Source organism: Rhinoderma darwinii, chromosome 7 (assembly GCF_050947455.1).
Source record: "Rhinoderma darwinii isolate aRhiDar2 chromosome 7, aRhiDar2.hap1, whole genome shotgun sequence".
NCBI lineage: Eukaryota > Metazoa > Chordata > Amphibia > Anura > Rhinodermatidae > Rhinoderma > Rhinoderma darwinii.
In genome coordinates this window covers 42,011,868-42,039,809 of record NC_134693.1, presented here as the reverse complement: position 1 = coordinate 42,039,809, position 27,942 = coordinate 42,011,868, and the positions used below count along the sequence as shown (strand labels likewise).

The following is a 27,942-nucleotide window of genomic DNA, read 5'->3' as shown; positions in this document are numbered from 1 at the left end:
CCTAGCATTCCCAGGACTCTAAACGGAAAACCAGTCTAGCTATATGGGGAATTTATGACTACATAACAAGGAAATTTTAGAGACCAGCAGTCTTGGAAAACTGGGTAACAACTTCAGCAACCACTTGGTCCATTTTTTTAAGTGGGTGGGTCTTAACAAATGGGAGCGGGGCCGACTCAGACCGGTAAATTTGGTATTATTTTAACCAGAAAACTGGCGTACATTATAGCGCAAATCTAAACCAGATCCTAGATGACGTCGATTTTATTTTCTAACACACAGACAGCCACAATTGAGCCCAATTTATTAAGAGGTGCACGTGTCTTAATAAATTAGGCGCATCTAACTCCAACTTTCTTTAGATTAAGGCTGGCTTATGAAGCACCAGTCTTAATAAATTCCCCCTACCACGTACAGTATTCAAAAAGTATTTATACTGAACCCAGCCCCCTACATCTAAACTTCCTGGCTAATGTGCACTAGCATTATGGGGAGGGAGAAATATGGCTGCCTCCTAACACGAGTAAACAGTGTTTTTATTTTATGTTTTACATTTTGAAATTGTAATATAGCACAAAAAAGGAGCAAGAAATAGAAGATTATGTAAGATTTTATTTGTTGTTTTCTCATTGTTTGGATTCTATGTTTCATGGTACTTTAACCCCAAATCGCCACAATCAGTACAGGAAGGTAGGGGGCTGCTCATTTACGCCCATACGTTTTCCAGTTACCTGTAAAAAATGACTAATGTACAATGATTTAAAAAAAAGTCTAGAAAAATTGTGCTGTAAGATTTTCCCATGATGCCAGGTTAATTTAATCTGGCTTTGACTACCGTTAGAAGCACACAAAGGACTGATACAATTACTTGGTTTATTGTTCCATTTAATGCCCATAATATTGCTTCTAAACTCAAATTTACTGCTGATCATTTATCAAGTAGCGCAGAGACATTTTTGCAGATGTGACAATAAAAAGTTCATTAGTGGTCATATGTTCACATGATTCAATACAAAGAAATTATATAAGAAGTGGACTTATATGTCATGCTTGGACTATATTATATAGGTATAATTATCTTTTACGTTTTTACATTCTTATATTATTGTATTAAAGAGCACCACTTGTCCCCTACACACAAAGTGATTAAAGGGAACCTGTCACCACCATTTCACCTATTGAACTCTCCTCAGCCCTCGCTGGCCGCTGCTATGAAAAGTTCATTGCCGTTATCCCCTCTCCTAACCTCCTCATCCGACCGCATATAACGGTCTGCAAACATTTTGCAAATTTTATGGTAATAATCCGGCAGTCACGTTCATTCCTCTTCTTATGCCCGTCCACCACCGAAAACTGGCCCACCCTGAATGACAAAATCTCGTCTGAGATAGCGCGCATGCTCCCGTCATTTATGATCCGATAACCTTCCCTTCTTTCGCCCAGACCTCAAATCTAATTACTGCGCATGCGCGGCTATGGTGTCCCGTTGTGCGCACGCACTAGAACAGGACATAAATGCGCAAGCGCGGGATTTTGTGTGTGCTGGGGTAGGCACGGAGCTGTCAATCAAAAGTATGGAGGCGGGGTTAACTCGGAACGGCTTGAGGAATAAAGATATGACTCTTTTCGAACAAAGATATAACTCTTTTATGCTCATTAGTATATGGCACAGGAACACCAAAAAAATGGAATACTAAAGGTACAGAGACGACTTAGAAGATAATTGTAGGTTACATAAAAATTATTTTTAACCCACTTCCCCCAGGTATTGCTGGTTTAATAGGTGAAATGCTGGTGACAGGTTCCCTTTAAGGGCTCATGCACATAGTGCCATAGAGGTCGCATGCTCTGTATACCATTTAATTTCTTATGGAAAAATACAGAGGGGTTTTTTTTCTGTCAGATTCCAAACAAGTGTGATTAGAAAAAGATTGTACCATATTCTATCAGACTCTGTATGTATGGAGGTATTCTCTAGTGAAGAATATCTCTGTACATGCAGTACCTGACAGAGCCTATACAGCAATGCATGCATGCAAAGGAGCCGTATGACCTCTGTGCCCATGTGCATGACCCCTAATTCGAAACTCATCATTCATACATGATACCAGTGCTTCTGTACAATAGTGAGGGACTACACTGGTCTCAACAGGAGCATGCAGATCCATGATAGTCACCTGCGGGCTTTTGAGCTTATTGCTAGGCATTGAAACAAACTTTGCTGGTTAGCAAAATTTCCGAAAACTGTTCATAGGTCTTTAAGATTTTCTAATAGAATATTTACCATTGGAAGCAGATATCTATGAGGAAAGTGCTGGAAAATAAAAGGAGTGTGGGTACATTTTGAATAAGCTTGGTTAAGTGCATTTTATATTTAAATAGTTTCATACTGTTTTATAACTGGTCCAGTGTTCCCTGAATGTGACTTTCTGTTTACTTAAATTAAGCATTTACAAGCAATGATTGTTTCTCATTTCCAGCCACATCGTTCTTTATTGCATCACTTGTGACTGCTCTGTCAGCGAAGGTTTGTTTGTGCTTTGTGTGAAAATGTCGTTGAACATTTGATGGAAAGTAAACTAGTCTTTCCGAGCAGAAAGCATACACAGTCCTTCAATAGAATAAAAACAAATGTGTTCATTAAATAACATTGACACTTCAGATATCCTAAACTCTAAGCACTTTATGGAAATATTTGTTACATTTGTTGTATGTTTCACTTTGTATTTCACAAGCACAAAACGCACAATTATAATGATGTACACAACTCATTTTCACCACTTAGTATAATTTCCTTAAAGGAATAGTGTCATCACAAATATTTTATTTATATGTTAAAGATGTTAGTGCCTTAATATAAACGTTTATTTTCATTTGTGTGTTTGTGTTTTACTGTTTCTTTTTTTCACACTTTTTTTTCCCTATGGGGGCTGCCATTTTTTGTTCCATTTCTGTGTGTGTCGATTAACGACACACACAGACATGGAATACGGCAGCCACAGTCCCATAGGGACTGCGAACGGCTCCCGTCCCATTGACTGCCGTGTACGGCGTCTGTGTGGGAACTGCGCATGCGCCGCTCCCACACAGTCCTATTCGAAATTGGCGCCGTCCGGCGCCATTTTCCTGTGGACCGGAAGTCGCGGCCGGACAGTAAGATTACTACTTCCGGTCGCGGCTTCCGGACAAGTGCACATGGAACAGCGGCAGCAAAGGGAGCGGACGGGCCGCGGCGGCAGGAGCAGGTAAGCGATTTCAATGTATGTTAGTGTTTGTGTGTGTTTACTACTGCATGTAAACCTACTACACTGTGGGTTACCTCAAAAAATGGCGACGCACAGTGTAGCAGGTTAAACCTTTCAAACCCCTCGTTTATCCCGTCACTAGCCAGGATAAAGGAGGGGGGGATGCTGAGCGCTCACTAGAGCGATAGCTTTTAACCCAATGTTGCAATGCTGCAATTTTGGGAACTAGCTCCAAACAGCTCCATCTAGTGACCAAAAATGGGTAGTATTATAAATTTGAAAAAATTTATAATATTTCCTGACTCGCGAAAAAAATAAAAAAAATTTGAACAATGTTTAATCACCCACACACTAAATGTTTAAATTTTAAAAAAAAAACATGTTTTTGGGGCGACACCATGCCTTTAACCACAACATATAAAACAAAGACTCCATGTCTGTTGTAATAACATTAATTGGTACCTGAAATATATACAGTAGTTGCAGATAACTCATCAGACCAACCTGACTTCATACAGTTGTTATCTGGTTAACACACATCATAGGAGACGTCCTCTGGATCCATTTGACATATTTACTTTCCTCTTCACCACTTTCTTCACGGTCCCCTCACATTTTGAAAATCACTTTTGCAATCTCTTTTGTAGATCCATCCATCACTGTACCATTACTGTGTGCATGATCCCTGCACTCTGAGCATTATTCATGTGTTGGGACATCATTTTGTGCATTATCCCAGTACTGTAAAATTATTTTGCGTATTATCCCCTTACTGCGACACCACTGTGTGTATTATCCCTGTACTATGACATAACTATATGCATTATCCCTCTACTGTGACATCACTGTGTGCATTATTACTGCACTATAACACCACTGTGCGTGTTATCCCTTAGCTGTGACATCACTGAGTTTCTTATCACTTTGCTTTTTATCATTGTACTATGACATCCCTATGTGCTATGACATCCCTATGTGCATTATTCGCTGTACTATGACAAAACATCTGACAACCTGCTGCAACTGCCAGGATCGGAGCTAGCTGCGAACCCGGCTATGTATCCCCTTAGATGCTGCGATCAATAGCGACTGGGGCACCCAAGAGGTTTTATTGATGGAGGGGGCTCCCTCTGTACGCCCATTGGTGCCCCTAACTAAGGCAGAGGCCAGGTCTAATAGGCTGCCTGCCTGTATAATAGTACATAAGTAATGCAGTGTATTATGTAAGCAATCAAATGATCACATGGTTAAGTCTCATAGCGGGACTAAATATAATTTAAAACAAATAGATTAATAAAGTGCACTGAAAAAAAATCTTAAGTAAATTTAAAAAAAAAACTCTCTCCTTTACAAAATGCTTTATAATGTACAAAAATATATAAAATTGGTACCACCGTAATCGTACCGACCCGCAGAATAAAGTTATTACATTATATATATACATCACAAGGTGAACACTGTAAAAGCAAATCCCAAAAAACAATGGCAGAATTGCTGTTTTTTTTCCATCCCCCAAAATTCAGTTCCCCACAAAATTCATAAAAGTTATTCAATGCATTATATATACCCCAAAATGGTGCTATTTAAAAATACAACTTGCCCCGCCAGAAACAATCCCTCATATGACTACCATGACAGTAAAATAAAAAAAATGTATGGCTCTTTAGGAATGAAGAGAGGACTGAGATTAAAAAATTGAATAAATTGCTCTGTCCATAAGGCCAAAACTAGGACACGTTCCTCCTTTCCATCACTTTCCACACTTTACCAAGAAGATTCAGTTAATGGGAAAACCAAACCCACACATCTAGTTTTATTACTGACAATGTCCTTCCTCGTTGTAGCATCAATAAATAGTATGGCTATTTTGGTTAAGGTCCTTAAAAGGAACTTGTCAGGTGATTTAGGAGGCGCTATCTGAGAGCAGCTTGTGAGAGAGGGAGAGAAGCTGAGCTCTCTAATATATATATATATATATATATATATATAAGTTTATATGATTTGAAGCAGGATTTCTGAATGAAAAACTGAGTAAATCCTGACAGGAGTCCTTAAAGAGACAATCCGTGCTGCTAACTCCACCTACATACAGTGATTGAGAAGGCTGTCATTTAGCCTGTGTGGGCGGAGTTAGCAGGACTATTACTGTCTCTACTAGGAGTCCGGAATCTACTAGCAATCATATGCTGCCTTCAGATAGGGCTGCAAAAATCTCCTGTCAGTTCCCATTTCCTTTAAAGAGGTTTCCTGCATTACACACATATTTCAGATGTTCTTAAAATATAAAAACATTATACTATATAATCACATTTTGAATTCCATGGCATTTCTGCAATGCTGCTCCCTAGTTCTAAGGCCCCATGCACACTACTGTAGATTTTGTCCGTAACTGCAGACCGTAATTACGGTCTGCAATTACGGACCCATTAATTTCTATTGACTACGGACACCTTCACGTATATTTGCGGGAAGGTGCCCGGGCCGTAGAAAGCCTCCGCAAAAGATAGTACATGTCCTATCTTTTGCTTTTTACGGACCATGCTCTCATACTTTATATGGGAGCACAGGCCGAAAATGCGAGTAGCTGACCGCGGCCGCCAGTGGCCGGCCGTGCTCGTAATTGTGGACCTGAGGCCTAACTGTTTACGCTGAGTACGCAGTGATGTGATGTCCAAGCAACATTGCCGCCACTTGATGTGCTGCCACTATGAATAAAACGGGTGGGTGGTAATTGGCCTTGGTATCCCATAGACATCAAGTCATCACCTACTTAGTGGCACAGAAACACTATAGAATATTACAAAGCCTTTTATTTTTACATTTTAAGAACACAGGGCCCAATCGTTTTTTAACCTGGATCCGTCATGAGTACAGTAGAGTATTATTATTCACTACTGCTTAAGGCGTATTTCAACCTAAAACCTAAAAATTGCCATATAATAGTTAGAAGTTAAAGAAGTTGCCAATGTTTGATAATTATGTTTGGTTTCATTACGGAAATGTTGGGATTTCTGTTCATTGTTGCACGGGACATTTTTGATAAATGACAACATAGTGTGCAGCCAGGTTGGTTTTGTCACTGTGGCTTAGCGGTTAATAAGCATTATGGTTTTACCTTGGAATAATGGTTATATCACAGAGTAGATAGAGCTACCACCTACCCTCTCAACCTTCAGGTAAAATGCACAGATCTCATATACCGCTTTAATCGACTAAGTTCCGTGAATGTGATTATATTATTAAAACTGTGGCAAAACATAAAAGATTTGCAGAAAGTTCTATTAGCCAACTTATCTAACTCAAATGATTAAACTTCTAAGATTTTACAATCACAATAAAATTACATAACCTCTCTCAGTTCAATTTTGTTCTAATTTCTCTGTACATGATAGCCCATAACCAAACACTGTCTCCCAATGGAACAAGGCCTCCGTCTTATTAATAGACAACTAGAGAGCAAATGGAAAATTACACTTTTTATTAAATATGTGTACTGAGTTGTGGATTAACATATTTAATATTAACATTACCTGAAAACCTATTTTTTGCTTCTTTCTAATTACCTTCTGAAAAACATTTCCTCTTAAGCAATTTCATTGAAAAACAAACAATAGAAATGAATGTAAAATATTGGAACAAAATATATTGCCGGAAAAAATGTTTGCAATGTAATTACTATGTCTATTGGAGAATTCAATATTATATTTCATTAAATAGAGCAGTTAACACCTTAATAGCCAATACTGCCTACAATACATATGACAGTTAATATAAAATCCTTTCTAGCAGAGAGATAGCTTGGATGTCATGTGCCCGATATCTTTTATAATCCTGCTTTCTGATGTGGTAAGGTCCACTACAGGCCCACAAGGTGTTGGGGCCTGTTTGCTATTGAAACCTCTGAAACTCCTATAGCCAAAGCATTGCTGTCTAGAAATCTTCTATTAAAAATAATGTATTATATACTCAGTTTGGTGAGGTTCGGGAAAAAAGATTATTTTATATCCAGCTAGTATGTTTTTATGGAATACTTTGGTAGAAGAATGTGTGTAATGGGGGCATCTAAAATGGTTTACCAGCAACAAAAGATTCTTCTGTAAATGTAATGCTTTCTTAGTAACGATGTATTTAAAGGGACGAGAAGCTCGTTCGCAAGCTTTAGGGACTTCACCCACTGCAGGATTCCCTCTATGGTGTGTCAGCGAGACTGGGGACTCCACAGCCCTACTCTATTTGCCACCACAGTTCACTGAGGGGCAACCCTCTACCAGGCAGCCAGATACCCAACAAGATGCACTAGTCATGCCTTGATTACGTAACCAGACATGCACCTCCGTTAGTCCTAGCGGCTGCCATGCCATTACTAAATGCAATGTATGACACTCAAAAGACAACAACTTGAGTATAATGAATATGGTCCTCAGTCCAACACCATTCAAAGCCTTCAGACATTCAGGAGCAATTAACAATGTCGTTTTTGTAAGGGCCGTTTGTACAACAGAAACTAAACAAAGTCATCTGGTGCAATCCAATTTACTTTCAACTTTGTACAGAGTAATACAGTAAATATTCAATAATATTGCTCCCAGTGGAAAGAGAAATAGGGTGCTGATAGTCGGGGTATAAATGCTCCTCTCAGACTCTGTCCAAAACACCGACAGGACCTGTGCAGCAGGAACCTCACTGTCGTCTCAGGAGACTGCAGTGCACAGACCCTCTTACCTGCCCCAAACTGAGCAACTGCCTGGTATTCCCTACCAAAAATAAAACTGTTTCTGTTTACCCTTGGAACACTTCCTGTTCTGGTTGGGGCATACATCTTCCTGCCAAACAGCAACTAGAATTACATGGGCGATGCAGAGAAGACAGGAAAACTAGCGCAACAGAGGCTGTTTTGTTCAGGCGTACATAGGACGCTCTAAAAAGTAGGTTCACTTTTAAAAACATTTAGTGACATGTCACTGAAAAATGTCAGAAGATGTTATAAGTAGGGGGTCTATGCCCTGTGACCTGACTAATCACTAGAACAAAGGGGCTGTGACGCTTCTCCGAGTGACGTACCCTTCATCTCTTTAATCGCCAGTTCTTTCATTAACTGCAATAGAACTGCATGCCCATACAGTCCCATTTCAGTGAATGGGAGATTTCTGATAGCAGACAGACATTTAAAGCCCAAAACCCCAACAAAAAAAAAAAATAAGTTCTGTTTCTCAGAAAAAGGGAAAAAAATATTTCAAAGTAAAAAAATCTAATTACTCATCACAAACTCCAAAGTTAGTATGCTTACTCCGACAGCATCAGGTATCCTTCAGATGCTCATCACTGCATGAATATTATTATTAATATTATTATATAATAATATTATTATACTAATATTTATTAATGGAGCCTTAATTATGAGGAGACCAGATGGTTAGCGCCTAATCAAAAATGTTCTAAATTCCTCACGTTAAATCTATGATACATACATGCAGGTAAAGGTTTAAAGTGGTTATTCCAAGATCAGCATTTAATACCTATCCACAGGATAGGTGATAAATATTTGATCGCTGAGATCCCCACTCCTCACTAAAACAGTTGCCCTGAGTCCCCTGTTCCTCCTCACTCCACGACTGCGGTGAGGAAAACTTTGAATGGAGCGGCGGTCGAGTATGAGCAGTGCCATTCCATTTCAATTCTATGGGACTGACGGAGACAGCCGATTGCATTGCTTGGCTGTTTCCATCAGCCACATAGACTTCGAATGGAACAACTAGGAGCATGCTCCATTCAAGCTTCTCCTCACTGCAGGGGCCTGGGACCCCCATTCTAGTGATCATGTAGGGCCCAGCAGTGGTGCTGCCAGCGATCAGACATTCAGCTCCTATACTGTGGATCGTGGCATATCCTCTTTAATATCAAAGTTTGCCTTTGTGGTAACCTGTTTAGACATAGAAGTAGCTTTATCTGAAGAGAGAAAAACGTACACAGCGCCACATGGTGCAAGATAAACCATAAAAGCTAGTACTGGCAGGTACAGCTTAATGTAAAAGTCAGTTAGATGAAGCCAGGTTGCAGCTTTCCGTATCCAGGTACCGGCATCAATGTGATTGAGCCGCAGGAGAGTAAGGGTAGTATATTTCAGTGAAATATATAAATAAAACTGGATATTTTTTGGAGAGCGCTACTTGATATGAAGAAAAAGCAGATGAGTAATCATGAGTTGATTTATTATGCAACGCGTTTCAACGCAGGACATGCGTCTTCGTCAGGCAAAGATATCGGTATATAGAAGTAGCTTGGAACTCCTGGGCTACAATGCCATTTGAAACAGTACAGTACACACTCTATAGGATATGTATAAAAAAAAAAAGAAAAGTGCTACGTAAAAGCCATGAAACATGGTAGGTTGGCGTTGTTGTGTTACAGGTTCTTGATCTATATTATAATAGTATATTTGTTTTTTTTTTTGTTTTTTGTTTTTTAAATCATCATTGTGTTTATGGGTAGCTTAAAGTGTACCTGGAATAACACTATTTCTGGCAATTATATGACTTGTATTCTGCATGGAATAGTGAAGCAGACGTATGAGAAAGGCTGCTGCTCTGGCATCTACATAAAAACTAGTATAAAATAAAAATTTACTTCACATTAAGTGCTTGAAAATATTGGGGGGAATTTATCATCCGATGTATGCCAGTATTATGGCATTCAAAATATGTCAATTATGGTGCATGCCATTTTTGCAGCATAATTTGAAGCTTTTTGCTGTTCCACGAAGCATCCACTGGGCTAAGTGTAAGGGGGTACCATTTGCGACCTGACAAATTCACTATAATTTACACCAATAACTGTGATTGACTACAGTGGTCATATGGGACGCATCATCATCCCAGGAGGCCGGCTAAACACGCCAGACGGGGAAGCAGGGACACGTCGCTATGGTAATGGGGAGGTTAGTGTAAGTTTTTTTTTATTATTTAATACCCTCCTCCTTCCTTCTTATCTGCAGCCGCAAATCCCTCCGAAAGTCTACACCAAATCAAACACAATTTGGTGTGGACATTCGCCCAGAATTCCCTGCAATATCTAGGACAGATTTGCTGCAGAGTTTTCCAAAGCAAGTGCGACCCGAATTAACATAACCTCACAGCAAAATTAGCAAATAAGTGAGTGGGAAACATCAAAAGGGTAATGTTATCCTTCTCTCATTGAAATGCGCGGGCAACAAGTGCAAGTTCTTTTGTCCAAAGTTATACAGTTTATATATGAAAAGATTTACAAGTTCTTTAAGGTGATAGCGCAATCTTGAGATGTTTCACTCTATAAAGCACTATTGGCCTACTCAATTTAATGAGCAGAAAAAACTAAAGTCATGAAGGGTCGCTACAGTACATATGGAAGTGTTTTTGAAAGTGCTACAATTGTTTTAAAAAAACATTTATTAGATATAAATTAGTGTCATCTAAGACTGACATATTTGGAAGAAGTTGGTTCGGAGTCAAACTGAAAATTAGGAGAAAATCCAAACCTAAAAGGACAACAGATGCAATGTTATAACCAGCAAAGACATTATTTTTGCTGGGAAATAAAAAAATAGATGAGAGCCATATCTCAGGTGTTTTCATTATCTGTGATAATAGCTTTGTTTGGTTAAAAATATTTAAAACTTTCATTTTACCACAAGTGAAGCATGTAATATTGAAAATTATATATTAAAATAACATTGAAGTACAGTGATGGGTTTAAAAATATCACCAAATAAGCACAGATGGGTCTGTCGGAGTGACTGAGTGAGATTGTGCTGGGAGTATCCACAGGACACGCTGGGGGTTGTTGAGTTGGCAACCTTGGAGCATTAATTAGGGGAGCGCAAACTGAGAGCAGTAGCCTAACAGTCAGCCAATGTGGTGCAAATCATCAATTTTCCTCTATTTTTGTGTCAGATGATCTAGTATAAACCTTAGCGGACTTTGTTTCTACTCCAATTAAAGCCCAACACAAAGCTAATTTATATCATTAAGTTATTGAAAAATACATAAACTAATATTATCTTCTAGGCTGATTGATAAAGTTTTGATCACCAAATACAGTGAAATAATAGAAGATCTGACACAAAGTTAGAAAAGAATCAATTTGACAACTGCTTGGTTTAAACATAAGGAGTAGGACCATTAGATATTTTCATGTCTTTGCTAAAAAGAAATGAAAATCACAAATCTAAAGTGCACCTTGTGTTAAAGAAAAAAACTTCAAATATGCATATTAATTCTGAAAGCTCCACGATTCCTGAACAGACAAGCCCCCAAAAATGATTATGATTTTGGAAATTCCCTCGTGCATATGGGTACCTCTAATCAAGAACTTGGAAGATTACATGGCTGTTAATCATGGAAAATGTACACATCACAACACTGTTTATCATAATGTGGCTTATGAAAGTTTGAACAAGTAAAATTAGTTACTATCCCACATCTGCTCTGCCTTTTCATCATAAATGTGGCACAGACTGCATAGAATTAATTCTGAAAGATGCAATCTCATTTGTATTGGAATTTACTCATTTTAATCTGAAATAATAAGAACAGAAACCAAGGGAAACCAACAAAGAGATATTGCAGAAAGCTGTGCGCTGTCTAGTGTAGTGGTCAGGTCTAAGCAGTTAACATTCACCTTCTTCTGATAATATTTGGAGACCACAATGAGGACTAAATATTTGAAGCTCGTTCTATACTCATACTGTTTGGTGGTGGGTAGCTGAGGACCTAAGAACCCAGCGATCTTAATATTGTGCTTACAACAGAGAAAAGTAATAGTAAAACTACGTATAATGCAGTCTACACATTATACTCCCCATTATTGCTACACTCCTCCAATTCTCTTTGTCCAACTTCAAATACACCTGTTCTTATACAATAGATTGATGTTTTTATTTAATTTTTATTTTATGTTATTGCTTTGGGTGAAATTGAATTTTTTTCAAAAGAACAGCTGAAAATTTTTTAAGGATATGTTCCGCACCACAAATCTGCGGCGATATACAGTACAATACATGTGGATGTAAAAACGATAACTGGGTTTTTCACACATGGACAGTAGCTTGTCTGATCAAAACAATATCAGTATTTGGACAGTTGATCTGAGCTGGTTCACGCGCAATGAGATTAGAAAAATGAAATGCCCTTCATATGAATGAGTTTTCGGTACAATCATAATTTACATGCTGGAATTGTATTTGTAATGATGACTGTCACACAAAAGAAATTTCAGGAAAAGTTTTCTGACAGTAGAACCAGATTTTAAAATGATCAACTGAGCATGTATTATGCATACTAGTTTAAGGCTACAGTCACACGAGCATGTCCGATTTGCGTGTGCAAAAAAATGTCCGTGATTATCCTCGACAAGCACTTCTTTTTTTATTTTTTTTATTTCTCTGCATTTCTTTTGCAACTGATGTGTGGAACATGGACAGCACACGGATGTCGTACGTGTGATATCCGTGGTTTTCACGCACTCATAGACTTTAATGGGCGACAAGGTCCGCAACAACAAATCAATATTGGACATGCAGTGAGTTTCATGCCTGTCTGAATAGCCCCATTGATTTGCATGGGTCCGTGTGCTGTCAGTTATTTCAACGGACAGCACACGGATGAGGAATACGCTCGTCTGAATGAGCCCTAATCTGATACTGCCAAAATCTGTGTACAAAAAGCTAGCATTAATGTCCCACTGAAGTGCAGGAGTTAAAGGGAGATAAAAATGGGTTGTCCACTTTGGACAATTCCTCCTTGTTAAACAGGTCCTTTGACAATAGGATTTTCTCACCAAAGAAGTAGATCCTCTAAGTCGCAATGTGTTTGGCACTGGCTAGACTGGAGTGCTGAATCTATTGAATCTTCTTATTCTTTACCCGGTCAGTCGTGGTCCCCAGAATAGTCACCGATTGGCAGCAGAGTCAGGAATGTAGCCATTAGTCATCAATGGATAGTAGTTAGGAAGTAGCAAGCCGAGGATGAGAAAGAATCATAGTCAGGAGTCATACAAGTAGTTGATACCAGGAGAACCACAGGAACCAAGCTACAAATTAAAAGGGTGAGAAAGGAACGTAATCCAGGAACAAGGCCAAGGTCAAGGTCAGGATCCGAGTCAGGAACAGAGTCCATTAGCAATAAGAACAATAGCCAAACAAAGGTTGTACCTTGATTTGCAGACAAGGCATGGCAGATTTTCTCTTCAGGATCATCATCTCTTGGCCAGTGAGGAGAACAGTTACAAAGAGTATCTCTCAGTCTGGAGGACCAGTCCTGTTTTCTGTTTTACACAGATAACACATTGATTTGAATGGGCACTGTGTAATTGTTATTCACCTGGCCCAGCTCCAGCAACAAGTACTGGAGTGGCTCCTGCTAGGCAACCGGATACTTCCTCCTCTGTTCCTGTTTTGAGCCACAGCCTGGTTGAATCCAGTTGCGACTTTCGTCTTCATCACGGCCAGCAGTTTCGAGTTATCGGGGCAACCAGCATTTGTGAATAACGTCAGGCCTGTCGACGTATCTTAAGGGGAATCAACCTGCCATAGATCTCACTGCTTCTGCGTCTAGCCCGGCCTCCAGTGATGACATTTCATCCCATGTGACTGCTGCAGCCATTTACACGTCATCCCAGTAGGCCGGGCTGCAGAACGTCATAGGCATGCGTCGCCATGACTACGGGTAAGTATAGGCTTTTTTATACCGCTGTTTTCCACAGCAGACCTTCTGGACAAAAAACTGCACCACAATTTGGTGCGTTTTTTGGCTGGAATTCCCTGCAAGTCCAGGGCAGATACGCGGTGTACTTTTACACAGCTTATCCGCCCGCGTGAACATACCCTAATACAGGCTGTAACTTATAAACAGTATTACGTTTTGATCTATTTTTTGGGATGAAACTTATGAACAGTGTAAGTAAGGCAAGATCTCTATATAAACTGCATGAAAAGGTGGAGCAGTAAACCCAAACTACTGTACATAAAAGTGCAGTTTATAAAAAGAGCTGGTAATATAATTCATATATATGAATGAAAGCATTTCTAGGGACTCTCAGAATTGGAGATATCCATCACTATGTTGGACTTCTATTTTTTTAATCCCATTGAAGACCACTACATTTAGCCTCTCCCCTTGTCTGAAATGGCTGCTTAGAGACATTTATTGAGTGCATTCTACTGAACAACAAATGTAAAGAAGATTAACTTTAGGTCTAATGGCTCTTTAAAGCCTTTTTCCAGAGAGTTGAACAAGGACTGTTCAGGGTTTGGGAAGAATAAAACTGCTATATCTGCTAAAACAGATAGAAATATATGGTTTTATCAGATAATGTTTTATTCTCTACAGGCAACTTTTTTCTTTTTTTGTCGACATAGCCGTATGAGGGCTTCTTTTTTGCGAGACAAGTTGTAGTTTTTCATGGAACCATTTCATGTATTATATAATGTACTGGGAAACTGAAAAATATTACTTGAAAAGGGACAAAAAAAAACTATTGCATTGTGCCATTTTTTGTGGGGTTTCATTTTTACAGCATTCATCATGCAGTAAAATTGACATGTTCACATTATTCTATGGGTTGATACAATTACGGCGGTACCAAATTTATATATTTTTTATGTTTTGCTACTATTATTTAAAAAAAAAACTATTAAAAAAAAATGTATTGCAGTAGATAGCAATTTTGCCTCTGCTAGGGCCAAATATGTGTACAAAGATGGCCTTCATTAGACCCCAGGCTGCCATGATGACCATCGGCACCCAGCAATGGCGTCACGGGGAGGCGATTGCATGTCAGAGTGGGCCAACCCCTCACTTTAATGCCTTAGATGCTGCGGTTGTAATTCACTGTGGCATCTAAGGGGTTGAACAGACGGGATCAAAGTGATCTTTGATTCCATCCATTGCAGTGAGGTGTCAGCTATATTATACAGTCTATACCTGCATGCTCAGCCCGTAACCCCCCTCCATACTTCCCCTTTAATGGCTGCCATGTACATGTACGTGGCATGTTAAGGGGTTAAGCAGCTGCATACACCATTGGCATACTTTAAGTATTGAGTGATTGGGGATAGGGGTTGTACCTCAATCAACCCACAGCATAAGTGATAATTGGGAGGACCAATTGTGAAAGTGGGGGTCCCGAACCCTCTGGTCCTCCTCATTTCTTGACCGCAGTTAGGAGGACATTTGTAGGTTCCACAGGTATCACTCTGGTTGAGCATTGGGTGTCAGTCTCTGACAGGGCAGATGGGTGTTGCTGCTAGGCCTCGCAGTGCTTTGGACTTGTCTGCTAGACTTTGCTGTACTTCTGCGGAGCTGGTGATTCATTCTCCTCTGGAACTTTACACATGGTTACAAACTGTGCTTAATGGGGGGGCTTCACGTCTGTACAGGCTCCATCAGAAGCAAAGTTTCTATGGGAGGATACCTCCATAGTTACAGAGTCCAATGGAGCATGCTATGACTTTTTTCATGTTGAACTCGTACGAAACTCAACAGAACAACCTCAATATGCCCTTTTATGAAATCTGAGTCATAAAGACTGTACGTTAAAGGGCTCATGTATCTCTATGGAAGCCCTACTACAGCTGTGTGCAAAACAAGGCTCATGCACGGCCATGTGCAACGGGCATTAGAGTACGCTATCTACTCGAAATCAGGTGTAGTATGAGCTCTAATTAAATTAATTGACGGTAGCATCCTTAAGCTTCGATAGTGCAGCACGGGTGTAACTCCCCTCTATGGCCTCTGCAACCAGCAGAGGTAAGAAATTGAGGCACATATTGATTGATATGACATGTAAACGGACAATTACGGTATATTTTATATAGTATTAACGCCACTTTTTGTTGTCCAGCACTTGATACATTAGCTCTATGGTACGTCATTAAACATGTACATGAAACTCAAGCCATTATCTATGTAAGTTATTCCACCTCTTGTTTTTAAACACATTGTATAACATAAGTGTACCCGAGTGACACATGCTGTTCATATGGCTTGTAGGAAGCAACATTTAAACAACTTTGGCAGATCATCAGTTATAAAAGAACATTTTGGTAAATCTAGAATTCATTAACATTTTAAGATATGCTAAAATTAATTAATATAGACTTCTGACTATTATTTATGCATGCAACCCATAGTAACAATTAATCACAACAATTAATCATGCAGAAAAGCTCTATATGAGATAAAAACAAATGGGAGAGAATGTTAGGTTTATACATGGCACGTGTCAGTGTTCTATGTGAAAGATCTCAGTGTATTTGTATGGTTTCCTGCTCACTTTTTACAGCCATATTTTTAATCTTGTAGCTATTTTTGTAAACTGTAAGTTACTGCTTGGGTGACCAGCTAATGGCCTGTTCCGTCTGAGCTTTCCGTCGGGGGAATCCCTCACCGGATAGCAAACGGAAATCCTAGCTTCCGTTTGCATCACCATTGATCTCAATGGCGACGGATAATTTGCTAATGCTTCTTGTTTGTCACCGTTGTGGAAGGGTTCAGTAAAGAATGTATAGTGCAGTCGACTGCGCTATTGATTCCATTAAAAAACGGAACCCTCTCACAACAAATGGAAACCATTAGCAAATTATCCGTCAATTATGAGATCAATGGTGATACAAACAGAAGCTATGGTTTCCGTTTGCCTTTCCATTGCGGGGTTCCCCTGATGAATAGCTCCGATGGAACCCCTTAATGGAAGACAACGCTGATGTGAACACAGCCTTAACCAACCAACAGCTTGATTTTAGTCTAATCACCAAAGACAAAGGGGGGGGGGGGTTATTAAGACTGGCATTTCATACGGCTGTCTTAATATAAAAAAAGTTGGAGCAAGATGCGACACATTTATTAAGAGGTGAATGCCTCTTGATAAATGTGTTGCATCTCTCGGCTGACTGTTTGCAATGACCGCGGCCGTGCGACATCCATTCCCCCCTTTCCATCAGTAATAAAAAAAAAACAAGTATACTTACCTCACCACTCCTCTACTCTGCTCTGACTCCCTCAGCAGGCTCATACAAAGCACTGAGGCCGAGAAGCGCCAGGGCCTTATATGTGATGCAGCACTCAATGTCATCAGTGCAGCGTCACATACAACGTCCTGACAAGGCCCAGCGTCAGCATCTTGTATGAGCCACGGCATGCTGAGCAGACACGTTGGGAAGAATAGGAGCGGTTAAAGGAGCATACATTATTATTTATTGTCCGATGGGAGGGAGGAAAGTTGGGTGGGGGGTAGTCTGATCAGGTGGGCAAGGCACCCAGGACAGACCAATACCTTGCTTCACCCCAACTCCCAGCTGGCGTAGATTTTTACTATAATTTATGCCGGTTCTCTGTCATAAATTAAATTTTTCAGAGCCACTTTGGCTCGGCCCCTTTATGGAGACACGGCCAAAAGTGCCAGCGTAAAATTGCCAAAAGTCGCAATTTGCACAGTCTTGGGTCTGAGAGATTGCTACATCAATATGACAGTATTTGGTAAACTCCAGTAAAAAATATTTAATTTTGCGATAAAGATATCTGCACATGTAAAAGTATTAGTATATTATTGTATGCATTTTTATTATCTTGTATATCATTTATCTTTTTATTGTTATTTTATTTGATTTTATATTTGTGCTGTAACTTAAGTTAGCTGTGCTATGTTCAACCCTAATTCTGAACTCAAAAATCCCCTGTGAAATATAAATCCCTTGGTTGTCCTCACGAATGTTAATCTTCCTATTAATGCAATGATACATCCTGCTTCTGTATCACTGCTTAATGAGAAAGATTTGTCATTCAAGAGTTTGACATAGCTACGGTAGATGATAACCCTTATGGAAGCTGTAACGGTAGACTTATACATTGCCGTAACCAAGCTTCCCCAGAAACACATCTAAAAAAAAGAACTTGTATTTATACTTGTATCTTTGCGTGGGTCACAATGACCTATTATGGGGGGTTGCAACGTTTATATGTATGGATGTTCCCAATATGCCATTTTATCCCTTGAGATGTATTTTATAATATATATGACCATTTAGAGTAGTTAGAAGGCTGACCACACATGATTGAACACACCAGTCATGAAGTATTGTGCTAGGGTCAAGGGCCAGTCGTCAAATGACCTAGTTTCTGTTCTACATGCTGTTCCATTATAGCTGGTGTATATTTAGATGTAGAATATGACCATGATAAGTGTTTGGCAAAATTACATTATTATAAGCATTTTTCCTTTACTTTCCTTATGCACTGAAAGTGTCAACATAATAACTTCCTAATAATTATTAATACCTACTGTGAATTTCCTATCATGTAGAAATAACAGGAGTAGATATGTGCCACATTATCAAACAGTCTTTCAAATTGGTATATCAAAGTACGTTAGGCTCTATTCACACTGTGTTGGTGCTTAAAAAGTTCTGACGCATATGCCAAACAGAAAAAAAAATAGGGCCCCATTGACCCGACATATGCCTAAAGAATGTCCTTATGATATATGTTAGAAAGGTACCTTTTTTTTTTTTACTGTATAGAGTAGTCGACTTTGCTATTCAATGAGGAGGCATCCAGTAAAAAACATATACCATGCGGTTTAAAATGGGACCTTGTGAGCAACGTATGCCACTGTATAGAGTGGCATACATTGGAGCCCTTCATCAGAGGGATACATATGGAAATACTGGAGGCTCAAACGCAGTGTGAATAGGATCTACAATATACCTAGAAGAGTAGAGATCCTCTAGGAAGAAAGTAAAAAAATAAAATACTAGCATAATGCCAGGATCACACACCCAGCTTTGATGCCGTTTTTGGCTCTGTTTTTTTTAGGCAAAGCCTGAAGTGGATCCACAAGGAAGGAAATATTTAAAGAAAAGACTGATGTCCTTTCTTTTGTGTTCCCCTCTGTGTCTGGATAAAAAAAAAAACAGATACAAAAACTGCAAAAAAAACAAAACGACAGTGTGTGTGATGCTGGCCTTACATTTGCTTGCATTATAAAAGTCTCACAATTAGTTATCTCTGCTATGCGTCCTGCTGTTAAGGTTCTATTACACGGCCTAATATGGGCCGTGAAAACGAGACAGCTCATTGATCGGCACTCGTTTGCTCCTTTCACAAGGAGCAATGCTTGTTATGTATGGGGACGAGCGCTCGTTACTATGATCATACGTCTTCATACATTTCTATAATGTCGGAAGCACATCTCCCTGTTTACGCAAGACTTTATGTTTAACTTTATGAGTTATTAAAGGCTATGTAAACCTTTGTAGCCTTTTTTTCATTAAATGTATAAAAAAAATCTTAGATTTGTTCGGTAATATGGTTATATTCAGTGGTAGAGGCCAGGGCCGGCGTGAGCAAGTGCCGGGGCCCACTACCCTTGAGGTACTACTCAACCACAGAGTCTTTTACGCTGCCTTCATGGCTACTCCAGGAGCGGAATCCCTAGCCAGAGTGTTGAAAACGCTCTTGCCAGGGGGCTCCACTCCTAGAGGGAGCCCCTGTCTAGGAGCGGAATCCCACACAGAGCGTTAACTACGCTCTGGCTGGAGATTCCGCTCCTAGAGGGAGGCCCTGACGTGCCTGTCCATATATGGACAGTGACGCCAGGGGCTCCGTCAGGAGAGGAATTCCCGGATAGAGAGTTGCCGACGCTCTGGCTGGGGATTCCGCTGCTAGAGAGAGCCCCTGACTTCACTGTCCATATATGGACAGTGAAGTTAGAGGCTCCACCTGGAGCGGAATCCCCAGTCAGAGCGTTGCAGACACTCTGGCCGGGATTCCGCTCCTGGAGAAGCCCCTTACGTCACTATCCATATATAGACAATGGCGTCAAGGGTTCCTCCAGGAGAGGAAACCCCGGCCAGAGTGTCTGGGGATTCCACTCCTAAAGGGAGCCCCAATTGAGCTATCTACAGGGAGGGGAGGTGTCGCTATCTACAGAGGGTTGCGTGGCACTATCTACAAGGGGGTGTGTGTGACATTATCTACAGGGGACTGTGTGGCACTATCTACAGGGGGCTGTATGGCACTATCTACTGAGGGCACTGTGGCATTATCTATGTAGGGCACTGTGGCATTATTTACAGAGGGAACACTATATATGTATCTGGCCCTGTTAGGGTATGTTCACATGCTTAACCAAAAACGGCTGAAAATACAGAGCTGTTTTCAAGGGAAAACAGCTCCTAATTTTCAGACCTTTTTTACGGCACTTGCGATTTTCGTGGCATTTTTTAGGGCCATTTTTGGAGTTGTTTTTCTATAGGGTCAATGAAAAACGGCTCCAAAAACGTCCCAAGAAGTGACATGCACTTCTTTTTCATGGGCGTCTTTTTACGTGCCGTTTTTGGAAGACGAGGTATAAAAAAAGTCCCATCACAACAGAGCGCCATATTTCCCATTGAAATTCATTGGCAGATGTTTGGAGGCGTTCTGCTTCCGTTTTTTCAGGCGTTTTTTGAGGCAAAACGTCCCGAAATACGTCTGAAAACACACCGTGTACACATACCCTAAGAGGCACAAAGGAGCCGTTGTTAGACAAGCTGTCAGTCCAGCTGACTGACGAATTCAGCTTACAGCAACGCTATGTAACTTCTATGTATAGTGCATACATAAAAGCTGCAGTGGAAAAACTAAATACAATTCAACGGGCAGCTAAATTTTTCAGTTTTTACCCCTCTGCCTCTCAGCAGCCATAACTTTTTATTTTTTCATTGACGTGGCCGTATGAGGCCTTGTTTTATGCGGGAGAAATTGTATTATTTTTTTCGCTGTTTGGGGTTACAAAAAAATATATTTTTACTGCGTGAATATAGGAAAAAGCGATTCTCTGCATTGTTTTTCTTGTTTATTTTTTATCCTGTTTAGTAACCTGTTAAATTAATTCTTCAGGTTATTACGGTCGTTTACATACATAATATGTGTAGGTTTTTTGTTTTTATGTAATGTAGGGGCAATAAAATATATTTTATGCAAAATATGACCTTTTTTGGGGGGAATTTTTATTTATTTATTTATTTTTTTACTTATTTTTTTACCCATTAAGACAGGGTCCGAGTGTCGGCCGGGAAAATCGGCCATTTTTGGCCGATTTTCCCGGCCGGTTTGCATCCGGTTTGCATCCGTTCCAATTCCGTTCCGGGCCGTGTTGCCGTTTTTACCTGCCGATTTGGACCCGATTTGCATCCGTTTTTTTCCCTGTCCGTTTTAAAATTGGATGAATTTCATTTAAATTTGTTGCCACACACAGCCCTTTGTAGATAATGCCACAGCCCCCCTGGTAGTTAATGCAACCCAGCCCCCTGTAGGTGATGCCACCCAGCCCCCTGTAGGTGATTCCACTCTGCCCCCTGTAGGTGATGCCACCAAGTCCCCTGTAGGTGATGCCACACAGCCCCCTGTAGGTGATGCCACACAGCCTTCCCCTTCCAGGAGAAGTCACTGACTTCTATGTCCATATATGGACAGTGTAGTCACTGACTTCTGGAGAGGAATTCCCTGCCACAGGTCGTCACTGTGTCCATATATGGACAGTGCAGTCACTCAATTCTCCTGTAGCGGAATCCCCGGCCATAGTGTTGGGGATTCCGCTGCAGAAGTGAGTGACTTCGCTGTGTCCATATATGGACAGTGCATTCACTCACTTCTCCTGTAGCGGAATCCCCGGCCATAGAGTCGGGGATTCCGCTGCAGAAGTGAGTGACATCGCTGTGTCCATATATGGACAGTGTAGTCACTCACTTCTCCTGTAGCGGAATCCCCGGCCATAGAATCGGGGATTCCGCTGCAGAAGTGAGTGACTTCGCTGTGTCCATATATGGACAGTGTAGTCACGCACTTCTCCTGTATCCGGCCGGGGATTGGGGATTCAGACTCCTACAGGGAGCAAAAAAAGACCCTCCTCCTCCTCCTCACATGCACTCTGCACTGTGAGGAGGAGGAGGAGAGAGAGTGCGTGAGCGACGGTAGACCCGGCCATCACTCGGGACACATTCCGGTGATGGCCGTGTATTACCCGGCCCCGTAGACTTCTAGGGGAGCCGGGCGGCCGGGTACCCGGCCGAAAATAGGGCATGTCCCATGTCCCAATCGGTCGTGTGAATAGCCCCATTAGGGGTCTATTGTTCCTAATGCAGCCGGGTGACTGCCGATTTATGAACGGCCGACACCCTGCCGGGAAACCCTGTCGTGTGAATTCCGCCTAAGGGACAACTTTATTTACAACTCAGTTTTTTTACTTGTATGCTAATACATTACACTGTGTCACTATGACACAGGCTGCTGTTAGGGCAACACAGTGTGCCCGAACAGTAGGCAAACTGAACAGAAAACCCTGGGGTGCTTACTAGGTCCCCAGGGCTGACTGCAGAGGGATTCCCCGGTCTTTGATCACATCACCGGGTTCCGGATGCGGTGATCAAAAAAGGGAGTTCTCTTTGATCATACCGCGGTCACGGACCGCGGCGATCAAAGGGTTAAACAGCCGGGGTCCGAATGATTTACGATCCCAGCTGTGTTCAGCAGGCTTCTCTAAGATCAGGAGCTGTAAATGACAGCTCCTGCTTAGAGGATGAGCAGCAGCGCTTATCAGCCTCTTCTACAGCGACGCCAAAAGACATCGCAGTAGACGAAGCACCTGCATCGCCTGCCGTCAAAAGATGGTGAGCGGTCATTAAGGAGCTAAGAGAAAAGAGTGCTGACCTCATACCGGACTACTTTCCCCATTCATAATTTATATGGAGAGCATCTGTCATGGAGACAAACCTCTTATAGGGAATCTATAAGGGCACATTCAGACGTGGTGGAAATTTACAGCTGCAGATTTTTCCGCAAATGTGGCAATTACACAACAAATCTGCAGCAAAATGTGCATATTTGACAGTTTATTCAGACATGGCGGATTTTGCAGCAGATTTGCCACAGATTCAGTCTTTGCATTGCAGACTGTGCATGCTGTGGAATGTAAATTCTGCACCGCAAGCTAGTTTCTGCACTGTTATTTTCCACAAAATCTGCACTAAGTTACCTCAAAAGCAATAGAAACCAAAGAAGAAAAAGTCTGTTGCGGATTTCCACTATGGCCTGTCCGCAGCGGAATTCTGCAGCATATCCGCCACATCTAAACGTGCACTAAGAGGCCAAATAAAACTATGCAAGTGGGTTTTGCCCTAATAACCATTTACCCAAAAATTTGCGCTGACATAAAGGAGTCAAGCAACTTACTCCACTATTCCTATCTGGTGTAGGTCAATCTTTTGTGGGGGATTGTCTGGAGGTTCTAATAGATACTCTTATATAAATGGCTTCGTCTCATATTCACGCTCTTTAAAGTGTGTCTGTAAACTACTACGCAGTGAAGACAACCATTTTCTGATCTGAACTAATATTCTATTATTTTTATAGAAACTGACGTAGGTTGGCTATATAACAACAGCAGGAAAGATCAATGAACATATTAATGAATGAATTACCATAGCCGATTTTTGTTCGTTTCCTGAGACTTTACACATACACGCACAAGTGATTCATTTCTATAGCATAAAGAATTTGTATTCATTCCTATTTGGTATTTAAACACACAAGCAAAAGTAGGACATTTATTTTACTACTATCTACATATTTGTGGAACTTGGAAACGTACTTGATTATTAATACATATGACGTGTTGTATAGTCAGGGTGCCCAATTTAGTCTGCAAGGTTGCTAAATAATATACCATGCACATGTTATGGGAGTTTATTAAAAAAAAAAAGGTCAAAGTTCGGAAAAGGTGACAGTAGCATGTTTTCTAATATTGACACAGTCTGAATAAATAATGCGTTATAGAGCCTGGATTTCAATAAAATGATACCCTTGTTGAATCATATTCCTGCTCGGAGTAATCCTCTCTCTTTATTAAACATTATCTCTGCCATCTGCTCTGGGTGAACACTCAGAAGAAATTGGTACTGATTGACTATATGAGAAACATGACCAGGTTTGGCTCGCTCATAGTATGCATTACCCAAAGGGCAAAGCGGATAACCGATCCATTAATTAAATTAGACACTGTGTAAATCATATGGTGAAACTGTGTACATCTGAAAGCTCAGAGTAAATAGGCTGTATATATCATTAATAAATACCTGGAGAACATTAACATTTCAAATTCTCCAATGTGACTAGTAGTAATGTATAGAAAATACTGAGCTCTGCAAGGGAATCTGGACTTGTAACTTGATGTCTTCTTCCTAGGTACATCAATTAATGCTTTCAAGGTGAAACCTAAAAGCAAAATGTCTCCTTTGCAAGGAATTCATTTTATGTCTGAACAAATATATATTTGTAATTAGAGTTCAACAAATAAAGGGTTTATACCTCAAAAAATGCCAAAACCTCTTCTATTTCGTATGCAAGCTGATATCAATGTAGAGCAAAGGGAAATTGGCTGGCTAACCATTTTGGGTACTACAATAATGTCAAGCTACTATTCAGGAGCTTCAATCAAAGAAGCATAGATGATTGTGCCACAGCAAGGTTTTCATATGTATGCGATACCCTTACCTTACCCGTCATTGTCCTGGCCATACATCCAAACTGAACCCTAGAACTAACAAGTGACATGAATGAGGACGCTGAATTGTTCCAAGTAGTATTGTTCGAAGCAGACTGTGCCTATACGAAGGCCGCATAGTACTTGCACAGTCGTGCCAACTTCTAGCTCTTTCCCACTTTTGTGCCCACAAAGATTGTGTAGTTCATAGAGTAGTATCAACATAGTGATAACATGCAATTTGCTATACCATTGTGTCCACCTCAAAGAATTACTCCTACCAAGGTGCCAGCCACAGAGCAGCAGCCATAAGATAGTTCCAATTACGTAGCAGTGTGGTGTTTGGTAGTCAGGAGCCAGATGAAAGAGACTGCAAGCTGCATATGGCTCTCATGTCACATTACAGCAATATCTCTAAAGGTGGCGATACACATTAGATCAAAGGAATCCCAACCAACTGATTTAGTCAAAATTGGGCAATAGTATAATGTATATGGAGGCCCTCTGACTGTTCCCCAATGACAGATGTCCAAGGGCCAAGTCTGTGATAATGTCCCTTAGCATCACAGTCTTATGCTGTCCTGGATCTTCTTACACCTTACCAAACATTTAGTGTCTCCTACCGCACACCACTTCCTCTCTGCCCTCTCTCCATTGGCATCACTCAAGGATCTGTCCTAATACCCCTGCACTTGTCTTTATATACGTTTGGCCTAGGAAAGCTCATAACACTCCATTACTTTCAATATCACTTTTATGCTGACGACACACAAATTTACCTCTGCGGCCCTGATGTCACCTCCCTGCTATCCACAATTCCAAGGTGTCTATCCGCTCTCCCCTCTTTCAAAACCGAGTTTATCATCTTTACCCCATCCAATTCAACCCCCCTGCCAGAATTATGAATCACAGTTAACCCCTTCGGAACAAAGCTATTTTTTTTATTCTTTTTCGTTTTTCACTCCCCGCATTCCAAGAGTCATAACTTTTTCATTTTTCCGTCAATACAGTGGTGTGGGGCTTATTTTTTGCGGGAGGAGTTGTAGTTTCTTTTGGTATCATTTATAGTTCCATATAATGTACTGGGAAACTGAAAAGAAATTATTTGCGGGCTGAAAATGGAAAAAACTGTGATTCCTCAATTGTTTTTTGGGTTTTGTTTTTACGGCTTTCACCGTGTGGTAAAAACGACAACTTATCTTTATTCTGTGGCTCAATACGCTTATGACAATACCAAATTTATATAGTTTTTTTTATATTTTACTACTTTTATTGATCATAAACTTTGTTAAAAAAAAATGTTTTGTGTCGCCACATTCTGATAGTCATAACTTTTTTATTTTTTCACCGATTGAGCGATGTGAGGGCTTATTTTTTGCGGGACGAGCTGTAGTCTTTATCAGTACTATTTTTTGATACTTAGAACTTTTTGATCACTTTTTATTAAATTTTTTTTTTTGAAAGCTAAGTTGACCAAAAAACAGCGATTTTGGTGGTTTACATTTTTATTTTTTACGGCGTTCACCGTGCGCATTAAATAATGCTATATTGTAATAGTTACGATTTTTACGGATGCAGCGATACCAATTTTGCTTACTTTTTTATTATTTACATTACTTTAGGGGGAAAATAGGAAAAGGTTTTTTTGTTAACTTTTAATATTTATTTTTTTTCACTACTAAAAACTTTTTTGTACTTTTTTCCACACACTTTATGAGCCCCCCTTAGGGGACTTGAACTTACCACTAAATCACTTTTAGACTAATGTTGACTACAATGGCACCACATTGGAGAGAATATCTGAAGACTTGAGAAAGAAACTTATTTCATTGCACAAAAGAGGACATGGGTACATGAGCATTAGTACATCACTCTTAAGAAAAAATAAATAAAAGATAGTCTTATGACGAGCTCCCTGAAATGTTCAGTCCCTCATAATAAGCTTTTAACTCGTGATGAGCACATTTTGCTGTAAAAAGTACATCAGAGCTTGGACCTGGAGCGATTGTTTCATCGCGGACAGTAAGACACATCCTGCATAAAAGTGAAATGTATGGTATTGTCGATGCAGGAAGCTACAGCTGAAGCCAATGCACATGAAAGCCATTTAGCTTTTGCCAAGACTCCAATTGGTAAAGGTCAAGACTTTTGGGAATCCTTACTCTGTTCTGATGAGACCAAAGTCAATATTTTTGGATCTGATGGCATCCTATATGTATATCATCACAAGTGAGAGGAGTACAGTAAGAAAGTGCATAATCCCCACACTGGAGTTCTTATATGGGGATGTATGAATGCTTAGTGGTGTGGAGGAATAGTACTTCATAGATGGCATCATGAATTTCCAGATGTTTCTTTTTATTTTTATTTTTTTCTTTAATCAATAAATCAGCATACATAGGTTGTCAAAGTGTGAAATACATCCCTATTATAATGCTGACATTTATAATTGCTAAAAGTTTAATATAAAGCGCAAAGAACCTGCATATTATGAAGCAGAACAAAGCCAGGACTGACTGCGCATGTGTTATATACACGCCAAACATTCTTCCAAGGCCACTGCTACATTCTTAAGAAAGAACAGAGTGACAGTCCTGCAGTGGCCGGGTATCATACATGACCTAACCCTATTGAGCACCTATCCAGCGAAAGGCACTTTAGGTGTGGTATGGGATAGGCATAACAATATGTTATAAACTTGTACACTCCATGCCAAGAAGGGTCAGAGCAGTATTTAAAAGTACTGGAGGACATACTTAGTACTAGCATGTTACTTATTTGCAGCACTTAATCAATGGTGTAGTCATTTTGCAATCCTGAATTACAGAAAAGTTGCCTAATTTGTTTACTTTACAGATATTAATGCACCGTCTTTCCATAGTGTTATTAAATATATGTGTAATAAATGACAATTGCGTCATCCTACCATGAACTGGTGATCATTTGCTGTGTACCTATTTATGATTTATGCTGTGCACTATACTTTGTATTTTATGCAAATGAATGGGATTGTTGTCATTGGTTCTTACGATTACATGATCAGGAGCCAAACTTTTGGGTTTTGGTCAATGCTTCAGAAGAAAGAGTTGTTACTTAAATTATTGGTTATGGAGCATGAGTGTACAATGAAATGTACCCCAATTTGACA

At 40.1% G+C, this 27,942-nt stretch overlaps 1 long non-coding RNA gene across 1 annotated transcript; it reads right to left on the bottom strand.

Annotated features, from left to right (window-relative positions):
* Positions 1-2,463: 2,463 nt before the first annotated feature.
* Positions 2,464-3,967, bottom strand: LOC142657144 (uncharacterized). Its single transcript, XR_012849822.1, has 2 exons — positions 3,708-3,967; positions 2,464-2,611 (listed from the first exon to the last, which is right to left on the bottom strand). It is a non-coding gene; the product is annotated as an uncharacterized LOC142657144 (long non-coding RNA).
* Positions 3,968-27,942: the final 23,975 nt, after the last annotated feature.